Below are 12,850 nucleotides of genomic sequence, written 5' to 3' on the forward strand. Positions count from 1 at the left end.
TGAGACCCTGTCTCAAAACAAACAAAAAGAACTCTTTACACATCTCCTTGTGTTTGTTGATAGTGCACAAATTCTATGTATGTACATAGCTTGTGTACATAACGATACATCCCGAGAAAAGCACATATTTTTTTGTATTTAGCAATATTGCCACTTCTGCTTTCATTTGCCTCACAGACTGACCCATGCTTGTTATTCTTTTTTCACCACGCTAGAGGGTTTGCTTTTAACAGGACTGGCACAAAGCCTGAGTATTGAATGTCGTGAGTCCCTGTAGGGACTAGCAATAGCTCTGATTTGAACTGTGTTGCATTGCTGGCCTCCCAGTTCTGTCTATGTGTATGTGTGCCAAGGTGTGTGTGTGTGTGTGTGTGTGTGTGTGTTTGTGTGTGTTGTGTGTGTGTGGTTTATTTGTTTTGATCATCCACCAATTGCTCCTAGGCTGTTCTTTGTTTATAATGCCTGAAAAGGTTTGAACCAGAAACATAAACTTGGTAATCTCCTGCAACGAGTTGTTCAAGATAGCATGAAGTTCAGATTTACCTAAGTACTGAAGATAAAGTCTGGGAAGTGGATAAAAGTCAAATAAAAGCTGTGGCTTCACCACGTGAAGAATTCAGCTCCACTTCTAGTCACATGACCAGAGGCACCAGGCAAGCCATTCTAAGCCTGCACTAAGCATCCTGTTTTAAAGAAATGTTTTATTTTATATGTTAGAGCTGATAACTTTTAAAGTCCAACTTATTTTCCTGATTATAACCATACTTATTATAATATATAAACACATTATATATGTTACTTATATATTCAAAGTTATGTACCTTTTTTCTGTTTTTTTTGAGACAGAGTTTCTCTGTGACAGTCCTGGCTGTCCTGGAACTCAATTTGTAGATCAGGTTGGCCTCAAACTCATGGAGATCTGCTTGCCTCTGCCTCCCAAGTGCTGTGATTAAAGGCGTGTGCTACCACTGCCCAGCTTATGTACTTTTTTCTGTGATTATTGATTGGTGTGAGTGTGTGTGTATGTAGATGGCACATGCATTTACCCACTGAGCTACTTTACTGACCCTATGTAAAATAAATTATCGTGGGATATATATAAAGAATCCTAAATGTGTAAAAAGAAAACTGATGTTTCCTCATATTTCAGAGAGGAAGGATGTAAAACCAGGTACATATTTCTGGTTTGCTTTTTTAAATATATATACTTACACAGAGACGGGTGGCAGACACACCTTGCCACAAGGTAAATTCATTTTAGAAGAACAGCTTGCAAACCTGGGTTTCTCCACGCAATATTTGGCTTCAAGGTAAGTGTTTCAGGTGGAGCCATTTCACAGATCCCTTGAACTCCCTAGAATCAGAAGAAGACATTCCAAGACTTCTGTGAGCTCCCCCTGACCTTTGACCTCAAGGACAACCATTCGAGGCCAGAATGGCCAGATTGAAGCAGGTTTGCGATTCTGAGTGATCAGTTAGCACATCAGAAGAGCAGGGACTGGATAAAGGAAGCACTGGCGACTTCCATCAAAACCTAAACACCTGGGGAGAACATCTTGTGTCCACCAAGAACAGGAGAGGTACCCAGTCCCTGCCACTGCAACAAACCCAATGCTATCATTTTGTTGTCGATGTGGCCACCTTCCAGCAAAGTTCCCATCTAAGGAGCTTGAGGTCTCTGTGACCTTGAGAAGTGGCTGGTGGGGAACTGACTGAGAGCACCTGGTGACAACGGTCCCACTTTCAATCTTCTTAAAAAGAGCCTGGGAAGATTGCTCTCTAGTTCATGAATTCCAGAAAGGTGATTCCTCTTTGCAGCCGAGCAGAGACATCTCTTGTTGTCTAAGAATGTGCTCTAGTGGCCATGCTGACCTGAGCCAGGGCTGGGGACTGAGTGTCTCTCCATATGTGTGGCCTTGATTGGTTTGCCACTTTGCTAATGGGGTCATAGTGGCAGCTCAGAGTTGGTCACAGTGGAATTTCTTTCTTTCTTTCTTTTTTAACCATAGAAATGGGCACATGCTGTAAACTTTGGCTTCCTTTCTTCTACTGGTTTTTTTTTTTTTTTTTTCGAGAGCCAGCTGTTAAAGATTTACTATCACTCTGTTGAAGTCATTGCCACAAGTGAGAACTAGTTCCTGGTGCCTCCGCCAGACACTGCAGACATCGCACTCCACATCACAGAGGAGAGCTGAATGCCAGCTGAGCCCTGTCCTCCATCCCCTGAGGCTTAGTGAAGATCCACTATACTGCATGTGCCTGCAGAGCCTCCCGGCACAGGTCAACCAGTTCTGCAGGTTGGTGGCTAGTGGTCAGGCTCCTGCCAGAGCAGAGCTCTGGACTGTGCCCCTGGCTGGAGGCCTGTAACCTGAGACCTGTGGGAAGGCTAGGGGTTTAAGCCAAATACCATTCTACAGGCACCTGCCCCACAGGAAGGATCCGGCCAGAGCAGAGTCCTCTGGGGAAGTAATTGCTCCTGCTCCATTGAAGTTTCTGGAGAATTGGGGGGAGCGGGGTAGTTCTTAGCCTATCTACCCAACGATCCATATCACAGGGTCAGGGCCATGCCCTCACTGGCTGATATGAACACTGGATGCCTGTCAGGGTCTCTGACCCTCGTCATCAGGCTCTAGGTCTGATTTTCAATAATCTAGCAAGTTCTACAGGAGCTAAAAATTTCCCAACCTACCTTAGAGGCCCCAAGGCTTTCAAAATTTCTCTTAAATGGGAAACTGTCCTAAGCCCATCCCTTCCTTTTTCCTGGTGTCCAGGTCCAGCATCACAAGTCATCTTTCTCCATTGTCATCGTCATTGTCACTGCCCACCAAGCACCGCGTCTCGCTGATGTCCACTGTCTCGTTCCCTCTTTGCCCACTTCCATTACCGCTGTCTAGGCCAAGAGTCTAGTAATTGCAGTGCTGCCAACACTAGGTTATTTGCAGGGGTCAGCAAGCCTTCCCTGCAAAGAGCCAAATAGCAAACAGTTTCTGCTTTGAGCCTTCTTTGTAGGGTCACAGGGAAAGGGGAGGAGAAGAAAGCGCCAGGATACTACATATTCTTAGAAAACAAGAGATGACTCTGCTCGGCTGCAAGGAGGAATCACCTTTCTGGAATTCACGAACTAGAGAGCAATCTTCCCAGGCTCTCTTAAGAAGATTGAAAGTGGGACCATTGTCACCAGGTGCTCTCAGTCACGTGTTCCCCACCAGCCACCTCTCAAGGCCACAGAGACCTCAAGCTCCTTAGATGGGAACTTTGCTGGAAGGCAGCCATATCGACAACAAAATGATAGCATTGGGTTCATTGCAGTGGCAGGGACTGGATAGCACCCCTGTAGTAGCCTGGCGCTTTCTTCTTCTCCCCTTTCCCTTTAGCTCATAGGCTATGCCAAAGCTGGCCACGAGCCTAATTTGACTGGCAAGGCCTACTTTAATGATCCCTGGCCATTACAATCTCACTAGACACAGGGACAGGTGTGCTTTGCGTGTTACAATGTGATTTGTTCCTTGGAGTCCTATGTACAGGGAGCTTGGTCCTCAGAGCGGTGGCACTGGGAGGTGGTGTGACCTTTTAAGAGGAGGGCAGCTGAGAGGTCCTTAGATCATTGAAGCTGCTGGGGATTGAGTGCATGGGACACATTGGTTTATTCTGAAGTTAGGGTGCTAAAAAGAGCAGCCACGGAAAAAGAACCTCCCTCCTCCTCGTCTTTACTTCTGGTGATACACTCTCCCTTTCTCTGATGCGCTTTGCCCTGATGCCATCCAATATGGACTCTCACCAAAGACATAAGCCATGGGCCACCCGATCTTGGTCTCTCGGCCTCCAGGGCTGTGAGTTCAATAAGCTTCTTTTCTTTATAAAAGTGGCCTGCATCAGATATTACATCCCAGTGCTGAAAGGAGATCAGTCACGGTAAGCGGTTCAATTCCAGACTGCAATCTTGGTTATGGGCATATTTACAAAAGCTTTTCTAGTCTAGGATTCCAGTTGGGGTTCTTTTGAGGGTGGCTCAGTCAGTTCCGTTTGTCATTTCCTGCGAGTCTTGGTCTGGGAACAGTCAGGGATGTTTTTCCATGTCAGGCTTTAAGAATTCAGCAGGAGCACCCCAAACCCCCAAACCACACAGTCCTCAGCAGGCTTGGAACAGACTTCACTAAAGGGTAGGTTTTCAGGCAAAGAAGAGACAGGGCTCACCGTGCCAGCTTGACATGGCTGGAGGGATGAATGGCGGGACAACCCATGAGGAGAACCCTCCTCACTCCGCTCTTCACCTTCTGGCTTCAGAAGGAAACCAGAAGAGTTCAGGGAACACTTTGCCAGCCACATCACAATGGAACTTCCTGCTGGGGAGAATATTCCAGATGCATAGAGACCGTTGAAGCTTGAACTTTGGTCCTTCATAACCTGTGCCCTTGGCTTTCCCAGGCTCTAGAGGGTGGAACCGTGAGGGTGGCCATGAGCTCATGCTGTAGACAAGGGTAATCAAAGGCGTGATTCCTATCACACTGAGAGCTGGCGATGTCTTGTGCAGAGGAGCCATGGGGACGGGCATCCACCTTGTACAGCTGTGGGGATTAAATAAGAGAAGTCATGCTAGTGGCAACTATGGCTCCTGTGCACACGGGCAGTCACACCTTGTGAAGTCAAGGCAGGGCCCTAATGGTCACACCTACCGCCAGCCTCAGCCTCCAGCTTGCTTCTTTGTGGCATCCAGGATTAAGAACCCTGCTGGTGACTAGCTTTGCTTTCCTCAGGGCATGAAAGGCTTCAATTCCTGATGCTAATCCAGGAAGTCCATATTAGGGGGAGAGGAGAGGCTGTCTGTCACTCAGCGCCACTGACAATGTTGGAAGGAGACTAAGATGACTTTCTTGGGGACACAGGAGCAGAGGAAGATAGAGCAAGAGGGACTGCTGCAGGGCTTGCTGGGAGAAACCTATGGCTCAGAAGAACAGAGAGCTCAGCCCTTGACCAATAAGAGAACCTTTCCCCTTGTGAAGGAGGAAGAGCCTCATGGATGGTGATCACATCAAATATAAGGCTAGGATCAGACAATGAGATCACCTCAAACATGGAGGATTGCCTCAGATAAGAAGGATCACCTCAGACATGGTCACCTCAGACACGGAAGGATCACCACAGGCATAGAGAATCACCTCAGATATGGTCACTTAAGATATGATCACCCAGACATGGAAGGATCACCACAGACGGGGAGGATCACCTCAGATATACAGGATCACTTCAGACATGCAGGTCATCTCAAGTATGCTATTCACCTTAAGTGTGTGGTATCACTTTGGACACGGATACTAGCTTTGCCTTTATAACAAGTGCATGAGATAATTGGTTTATAAAAAGTTTATTTTGGCCCATAGTTTAAAAAAATTCAGTTCATAATTGGTTATCACCACTGATTTTTGTATTGCACCAGCATGTGTTCCACAGTTCCTTTAAAGGCCTAAAAACTCCCACTAGGCTCCACCCCTTCCCAACAATATCACCTTGGTGACCTACTCTTTAATATATGGGCAAATTCAGATCAAAATTATAGGAGGGCTTCACCTTGAGTATGGGGGAGTATGAGTATTACCGTGGATGTGTAGAGATCAATCATCTCAGACATGGGACATTTTATAACTGGAAGGTAAAATGTCTCTCATTGGCTCGGGTGTTTGATTACTTCGGGTGTTTGATTACTTTGTCCTTGGCTGGTGGTGCCATTTTGGAGATTGCAGAATCTCTGAAGGCACCAAGCACATACACGATGTATAGATGTACATGTGGCCAAAATACCCAGATACAAAAAATAAATGAAAAAATTAAGAAATTAAAAGTAACTGATACAGGGCATTGCCATGGACATTGGGTGTTATCTTAGACATGGGGAGCACATCAGATCTGGGGAGTACCTCACAGGTTGTGCATCACCCTGGACACAGCTTTCTTGTTAATAGGCTGGCTGCCTTTCTGTGGGCTCCTTCAAAACTGTGAGGGTTACGAGTGGACCCCACCCTGGGAAGAGTCTCAAATCTCCAGAGACCAGAAAACCTGATCCACAACTCAGTTTTCAAGGCACAAACCCTGAGAGCCATGGCTACCCATCCCTCACCAAAATATATAGCACTCATCTTAGCCAAGCCATTGGTTTTTCTTTTAATGTCCTTATAGCCAGAAATGTTGATGCTTTAATCATTTCTTACATGGCATGGTAGCAAATAGTTATTTTGGTAGAGGAGGGAGCTTCTGTTAAAACTGTGTCTTCATGGCTGGAGAGGTTGCTTAGTAGTTAAGAACGCTTGTTGCTCTTACAGAGGACCCAGCTTCCCAATACCCATATGGCAGCTCACAATAATCTATAACCCAGACAAACCTGGGATATAGGGCAAGACCCTGTCTTAACAACAACGACACAACAACCTCAAAGACCAAGGAGGTGCATTTTTTGCATTTCTCTCCACATGCAGGGGTTAGCAAATATTTGCGGAGTGCAAGTTCCTTAACAAGAAAGTAGAATTCAACTAAGTGAGACGCCGAAGACAAATTAGATCCCAGAGAGGCCTACAGTCCCACAGTATTGAATTCCTAAAGGAATTGATTTCTATGTCTTTCTAGAGGATTTACTGGTGGACATAAAAATGCTAAATTTAGGAGGAACTGTGACATTAGGCCGAATATGGAGCAAGGCATGAAGAAGCTGAGCGAGCACGAAGAAGACTCTGCAGGTGGATGAGCTGTGTACTCTTGTTTCCAGAACAATGCAGCTGCCATTGACGTCAATGTCAGCAAGGAAACAAAAGGCCCTTTGGGTGTGTGCAGGGTGCAGCTTGGCCCAGCTTTGCTGTTTGGGTGTTGGGGAGTGTGGTGAGGTGTCAGTGTCAGCGGAACTAGAGGCACTGCCCTGCTTTCTGCAGTGTGGGGCAACATCTGGCTTCCCAGGGCTCCTTCAGGGAGAGCTGCTGAGGTGAACTTAGTATCTGCTCCATCTGCATCTGAAGAATTGTGTGTGCCTGGGCAGAGAGAAAGAAGTGGCTCACACCCAGGAATTCTTGAATGTGGGTTAGCTGGCTGTGTAGACAAGTGGCTCAGTTTATTCACAGGCTCCTGTTTATAATGGTTGCTTTGTTTCCCATCCCTGGTTCCTAGGAGACCCCAGGGGAAGATCCAGAGTAGTGGATGCTGCTGGGCTTAAACTCCTGGGCAGTGCCAAGTGCCCTTTTCACCCATCAAAGACAAGACAACCTCGATTTCCCCCGTCACACCCTTACACTTTCAGTCTTTAAATGGTTCTGTGTCATACAAGTAAATCTCGGGCCTCAAACCAGTCCCAGGGCAGTTCTACTCCCTCTTTTGCCCTTTGAACGGGAGCCTGAATGGTTGATATGCTTTCAGACACTGCTCTTGAAACAGCAAATAGCCTAAGCCGAGGTACCACAGGGGCAGGGCTGCCCTATCCCTGGCGAGTTCCCTACCCTGTCACGCGAGCGTCTGCAGCTTCCACCTTGGAAAAGTTCTGATTTCTCAGATGCGTTCCCCATTTACCCATCCTCAAGTGCCTTGCCTCCATAGGGCCTGTAAGATTAATAAACAACACCATCCCATTGGGTCACGTTCCCCTTTAGAACGCCAGTCTTTTCTCTCTATGCAATTGAGGGCAGGGGGAATCACTTCTTCCTTTTATCTCTGTCCAGTTATCATGACCTTATTTCCGGAATACACCCTTGCAACAAACACAGGGCTTCAAAAACAAGGAAGGTTACAAGGAAGCGTTGTGTTCCGCCGACGGTCAGCCTGGGGCATAGGATGTCCTAGGTGGGTGTGCAACAGCAAATCCAGAGGCCGCCGTGTCTGTCTTCCGGCGCCTCGCCCTGAATGAATGAGAAAGGAAATGAATGAACTGGGCTGGGTGAGCGAGGGGTGCCAGCAGAGAGCTTTCTCTGTCCTGCGGGGCGCCCGGATCGGACGTGTAGCCGCAAGCGGTAGGATGGTAGGCCCGCAGGCTCGCGGCCCCAGGACTCCGCTGGGCGCGAATTGCGTAGAGGCCCGGCATAAATCCCCCCGCGCCCGCACTGGTACGCGCCACTCCGCGACGGACGAGCTGGCAGAGGCCGCGCCAGGTGAATGGAAGACCCGCGGGCCGGAAGTGGACGATCCCACTCGCCAGGATGCGGAGGGGCGCAAGAGCCGGCCGCGTCTTCATTGAGGAACCCGGGAGGCGAACATGGAGTTCCATGTGCGTCTTATGTAAAGGGAGCGACGGGCGTCTCAACCAATTGACGCGCACCGCTCTCAGGTTCCGCCCCGCCGGTATGCAGATGAGGCGGCACCGCAACCAATGATGCGGGCAGGGGCGGGCGCAGCGCGCGCGGTCACGTTTTCCACTATGTGACAGCCGAGGGCGACCCGGCGGCGGCGGCAGCGCGACAGGGACAAGCGGCTCCGGGCTGCTGCGGCGCAGGCCTGGCGCACCGAGTGACGGGCCGGGAGAGGAACGGACGCGCGGGCGGACGTGGCGGAGCGGTGAGTGGCGCGGCGCCGGGCGGTGGCGCGAACCGGGACGACCGCGGGCGGCTTACGTAACCTGCGGCTCGGACAGCTGGAGCTGGGGTCCTGCGCCAGAAGTAGGCGGCCGTGAGGATGGGTGCAACTCGGCAGAATGCAGATGGGACCACGCTCTGACCCTCTTCCAGCCCCACACTGCTGCCCCTATTTCGCAGGTCTAGGCACAGAGGTCGGGAAGATTAGTTAGGCATCTTGTCGGATGCGCAGAGCCTTGGAGAGACCGCCACACCAGACTGCGTTTCTTTAAATGAGTTTCTTTATCCGCCACCCCGCCTCCACTCCCGTCGTGATGTCCAAGGGGGCCGGGGTCACTGCAAATTGTCACTAGGATACAGAGGGTCCCTTGAGAAGGGGCTTCCTACTCTGAGTCCAGAGAGTCAAGTCTGGCCCTGGGGAAGGACCGCTGCTAGGCGCTGACCCCCTGCGGTGGGGGAGGGGTTAACAGAGAAGAGAAAGCCCCCAATGCCAAGTCACGCCTGGGGACCCCCGAGGTCAGAGGGATCACCTTGTCCACCCACTTTGTCCTCTGTGGCATCCTTGCCAGTACCGCTGTCTCCAGATGGACTGGGCGTGTGGCAGAGGGAGGGGGTCCTCTCTGAGTTGGAGCAGTCACGTCATCCTTTGGGACATCATACCTTGGCTGTCAAGCACAGACATGGACCAAGAGGTGGGCGGTGGCCTGCTTCCCCTGCAGGAATCCTGGTTGCCAGGGTTTCTGTAACGTATACACAAGGAACCAGTTTGGAAAGGTGATTCATACAGAACAAGAGAGCCAGAAGGCTCCCTGGAAATCTTCCAGGGTAACCCCTAGCTCAGCGAGGCACAGACACAGGCTGGCAGGCTGTACCACTCTAAAACCAGGTCTGGCCGTCACAGGATCTGTTTCTCCTCCTTGGTCCACATGCTTCCTAGAGGTACAAGCAGGAAGAGGACTTGTCCACGCTACCTTACTCTATTGGGTCCAGGTGGGATTTGGCTCATAAGGGATGAGAGTCTGCCTGAAGTCTTAAATTAATAAATCGGGTTTTTAAATCACACAATCGCTTTCTGTTAAGTTGTTGAAACCGAATGAAGCCAGGGACTCCTTTGTTTTAGTGGTAGCTGCGCAGGGTGCCAGCGTGGAGTGGCACTGTGGGTGGTTGCAGTTATCTGCCGCTGTCATCTCGGTGTGATTCACTGTACAGCACTAATGCAGCTCGCGTTTTCTGTGGAGGTCGGAGTGCTGGGGGGGGGGAGCCCCAGAGGGAGGAGCCCCACATCAGCCAGCAGGCAGCTACTGGGTACCTTGACTTACCGTGGGCCTCAGTTTCCTCATCTGAGGCAGTCTCTGAAATCTGATTCAGTTCAAGGGTTTGGAGGAGTTCCGCGTCTGTGGACTGTTTTCCTCAGTGATAAGCCGTTTCTGAAACTCTTATCATCGCGTCACGGTGTGAGGCATATCTGGTGTGCTTAAAGGAAGTAGGAAAGGCTCCTGTTGCTTTATGGCTTCTCTCAAACACTGAACCTTCTAGAAAACCTTGGGAGGTGTGGGGCTTATCATAATGGTATGATTTCATTCAGTCTCAGCGGCCCCTCAGCTCCAGCTCTGGGAAGTCGATGAGTGATTGATGGGCCGGGAGCTTAGAGGCAGAGGAAAGAGCCACACTGGGTGTTGGTGCTGCCCTTGAAAATGGCTGATTAGGTGACTAGAAACACGTAACCCACTGCCCTGTGGAGCCCCTCTTCATCTAACCCTTGCGGGAAGCTGCCTACCAGCAGACTCCTGGGAGAACAAGCAAGGGTCCCAAGCCAGGGTCCGCCCCTCTGGGGAGCTGGCCATCATGTGAAGTATAATGGTAACAAACCGGTCACTGTAGGTAACTCGAGAGTCTAGAGCAAGACAAAAGTAGGGAGAGAGGCCACACGACTGACTTTTTTAAAAAGTGATGTGTGTATGTGTGTGTTTGTACGCGCACGTGTGCGTGCGTGTATTGTGTCCATGTGGAGGTCAGAGGGTAACTTGAAGGAGTCAGTTACAGGGATCAAACTGAGATCAGCAGTCTCTGCAGCAAATGTCCTTACCCACTGGGCCTCCATCTTGCCATCCTCACGTCATTATTCACACAGTGGGCTGTGTGAAGAAACAGGGCCTGTTCACTGTGACACCTGGTCAAATAGGATCAGCACAAGTCCCCAAGGGCAAAGGCCTGGGTTCAAGTAGCTCCTCCTACCTCAGCCATCACCAGGGCCTGCCATCCTGGCACATTATTGTTCTACAGCTTGGTACTTCAACATAGGTAAGATTAATAAGCATGTGGGGGAGTCCTTGTAAGGCAGCGCCCCACCCGCGTGCCTCCTTCCCCTCCTTATTTGGACAGCCCTGGCCACGTTTTCCTCCGTTACCCAATCGTCACCATGGAGAGCATGGCTGTTTATTTAACAGGACAAGCATTTTCTCCAGATTACAGCAGGCAGGCCCCAGGGAGTTGGCTTCTACCAGGAAGTAGAAAACATGTTATAATATTTGAGGTTGTAAAATACCATGAGGCTTGCAGACTTGAGGTCCAGGCTGTCAGGTCCCTGTATATAAAGTCAGGAAACATTCAGAGTTTGCTGGCCTATGATTAGCCAGGTTCAAGCTGTTCTTGCAGATTAGTTAGAGGGGCATGTTCAGTTCAGGGACACAGACCAAGCTGGGACCTTAGATGTCTGCGTCTGTACTTTCAGGGAAGTAGGTTCTTTACTGATTTTCATTTCCCTCAGAAAATGTATTTATTTTCCTCTTAAGCAGGGGACAGGGAGTTGATAATAGCACTGGAAGCTGGCATTTTGTCCAGGCTCTGCTTTCCAGGACCTGTTTTTTCATACGTTTGTTGTTTTTTAAAACTATTTATTATGGAAAGTATAGCTAGCTGCGATACTGTGAGCTCCCAGCAGCCAGCCTGGGGTACCCTCTCCCACCCTAGACTCATGACCCCCTGCAGTTTCCTAATGTGCCTCTGTCTGCCTGAGGAGGGTGAACATGGCCAAGTGACCGGGTCAACAGCCCAGCTTAACTCCTGGCCTCAGGATGGCTTCTGTCCATAGGCGAGGCTAGTGGGTGGCTATGGGAAGGTGTGGGTTCAGGCCAAGAGGGTCTCAGCCAAGGTCTCCTTCTCCCTCCCAGAATCCTCCCTGAGACTGTACCCTGTTTCCCAGGGGCTCCTGCCCACCCAGCAGGGCTGGGACACAGTGCTTGACCAGAAGGCAAAGTCTGCTTGGACCAGCAGCTGCTTCTGCCAACTTGGCAAACTGATGTCAGCTCATCAGAGCCATTCATGCTGAGCAGTCCATTTTCTGGAATAATGAAGTCTTGGAAGATTTAGCTTCAGTTTGTTGCCTTACATTTCTGCCATTCTTGCCTGACCCTCTTTTCGAAAAAGTTTATCTTCCTCTCTAAGGTAACCTGGTGGCAACAGTGACCCTGTTCACACAGACCCCACCACCACCACACACACCCCAGGAATTGATACTGCCAGACACAAACTAGGAGTCCCAGGAACTGAGCAACACAGAACACCCACGGTGCACCAGGGGTGTGGTTAGGTAGAATGGGGTCTGTGTCCCAGTCCTTTGTATGCAAGCCAGGGGTGCTACCAACTTGCTCCACAGTGAACTCCCTCACCCTTCCCCAGTTACTGTGTGACTTGCCTGTGCTTTCCTGTCATGATTAAGCTCCAAGATGGAAAGCTGTTCCTTGTCAGTCATATATTACATTCCAGATACATCAGACCGTTTAATCCTCCCAGCGCCAATGAGAAGGAGGGATTCTTTTTATTCCCATCATAAAGGTGGGGAAACATGGCACGGAGGCTAAGGAACTTGTCAAGACCACATAGCCTGGAAGAGCAGAGGACGACAGAGAGCTTGGCCCCCTTGGACTGCTCACTCAGACGCCAATGCCGCTGCTGCTCCACCACCTTCAGAACCTAAGGCAAAAAAGATGGGCTGCTCACCTATGGGGAGGACTGTGTGGATGAGATGGATGGGGCTTAGAGTCCTAGGGGTCAAGAGAGAACACATCCTGGTGGCTTCGCGAGGACTGCACGCCCACTCGGAAGGCCTGGAGTCAACACAGGCGCTCAAGTGACAAGTCTTCATCAAGGGTGCCCATGCTGCTAGGACTGCCTGCCCCTCTCTCCCAGTCCCCACTCACAAGCCCTGACCCACTGCTCCTGTATGCCTTCCAGGACATTTTCATATCCAGTGTGCTCTAGTTCCTTGTTGGTCCCCAATGTTCTGGGTAAACCCCAGGAGCACTCTGTGCTCT

The 12,850-nt window shown here is 50.0% G+C and overlaps 1 protein-coding gene across 1 annotated transcript in view; it reads left to right on the forward strand.

The window, feature by feature from the left end:
• The first annotated feature begins 8,378 nt into the window (after nucleotides 1-8,378).
• Nucleotides 8,379-12,850, forward strand: part of Per2 (period circadian regulator 2) — a 52,175-nt gene continuing 47,703 nt past the window's right edge. Inside the window, exon 1 of the mRNA XM_013351748.2 lies at nucleotides 8,379-8,520. The gene's annotated coding sequence lies outside the window, so the exon portion shown is untranslated. The remainder of the gene's footprint in view (nucleotides 8,521-12,850) is intronic.

This window comes from Microtus ochrogaster, linkage group LG4 (assembly GCF_000317375.1).
Source record: "Microtus ochrogaster isolate Prairie Vole_2 linkage group LG4, MicOch1.0, whole genome shotgun sequence".
NCBI lineage: Eukaryota > Metazoa > Chordata > Mammalia > Rodentia > Cricetidae > Microtus > Microtus ochrogaster.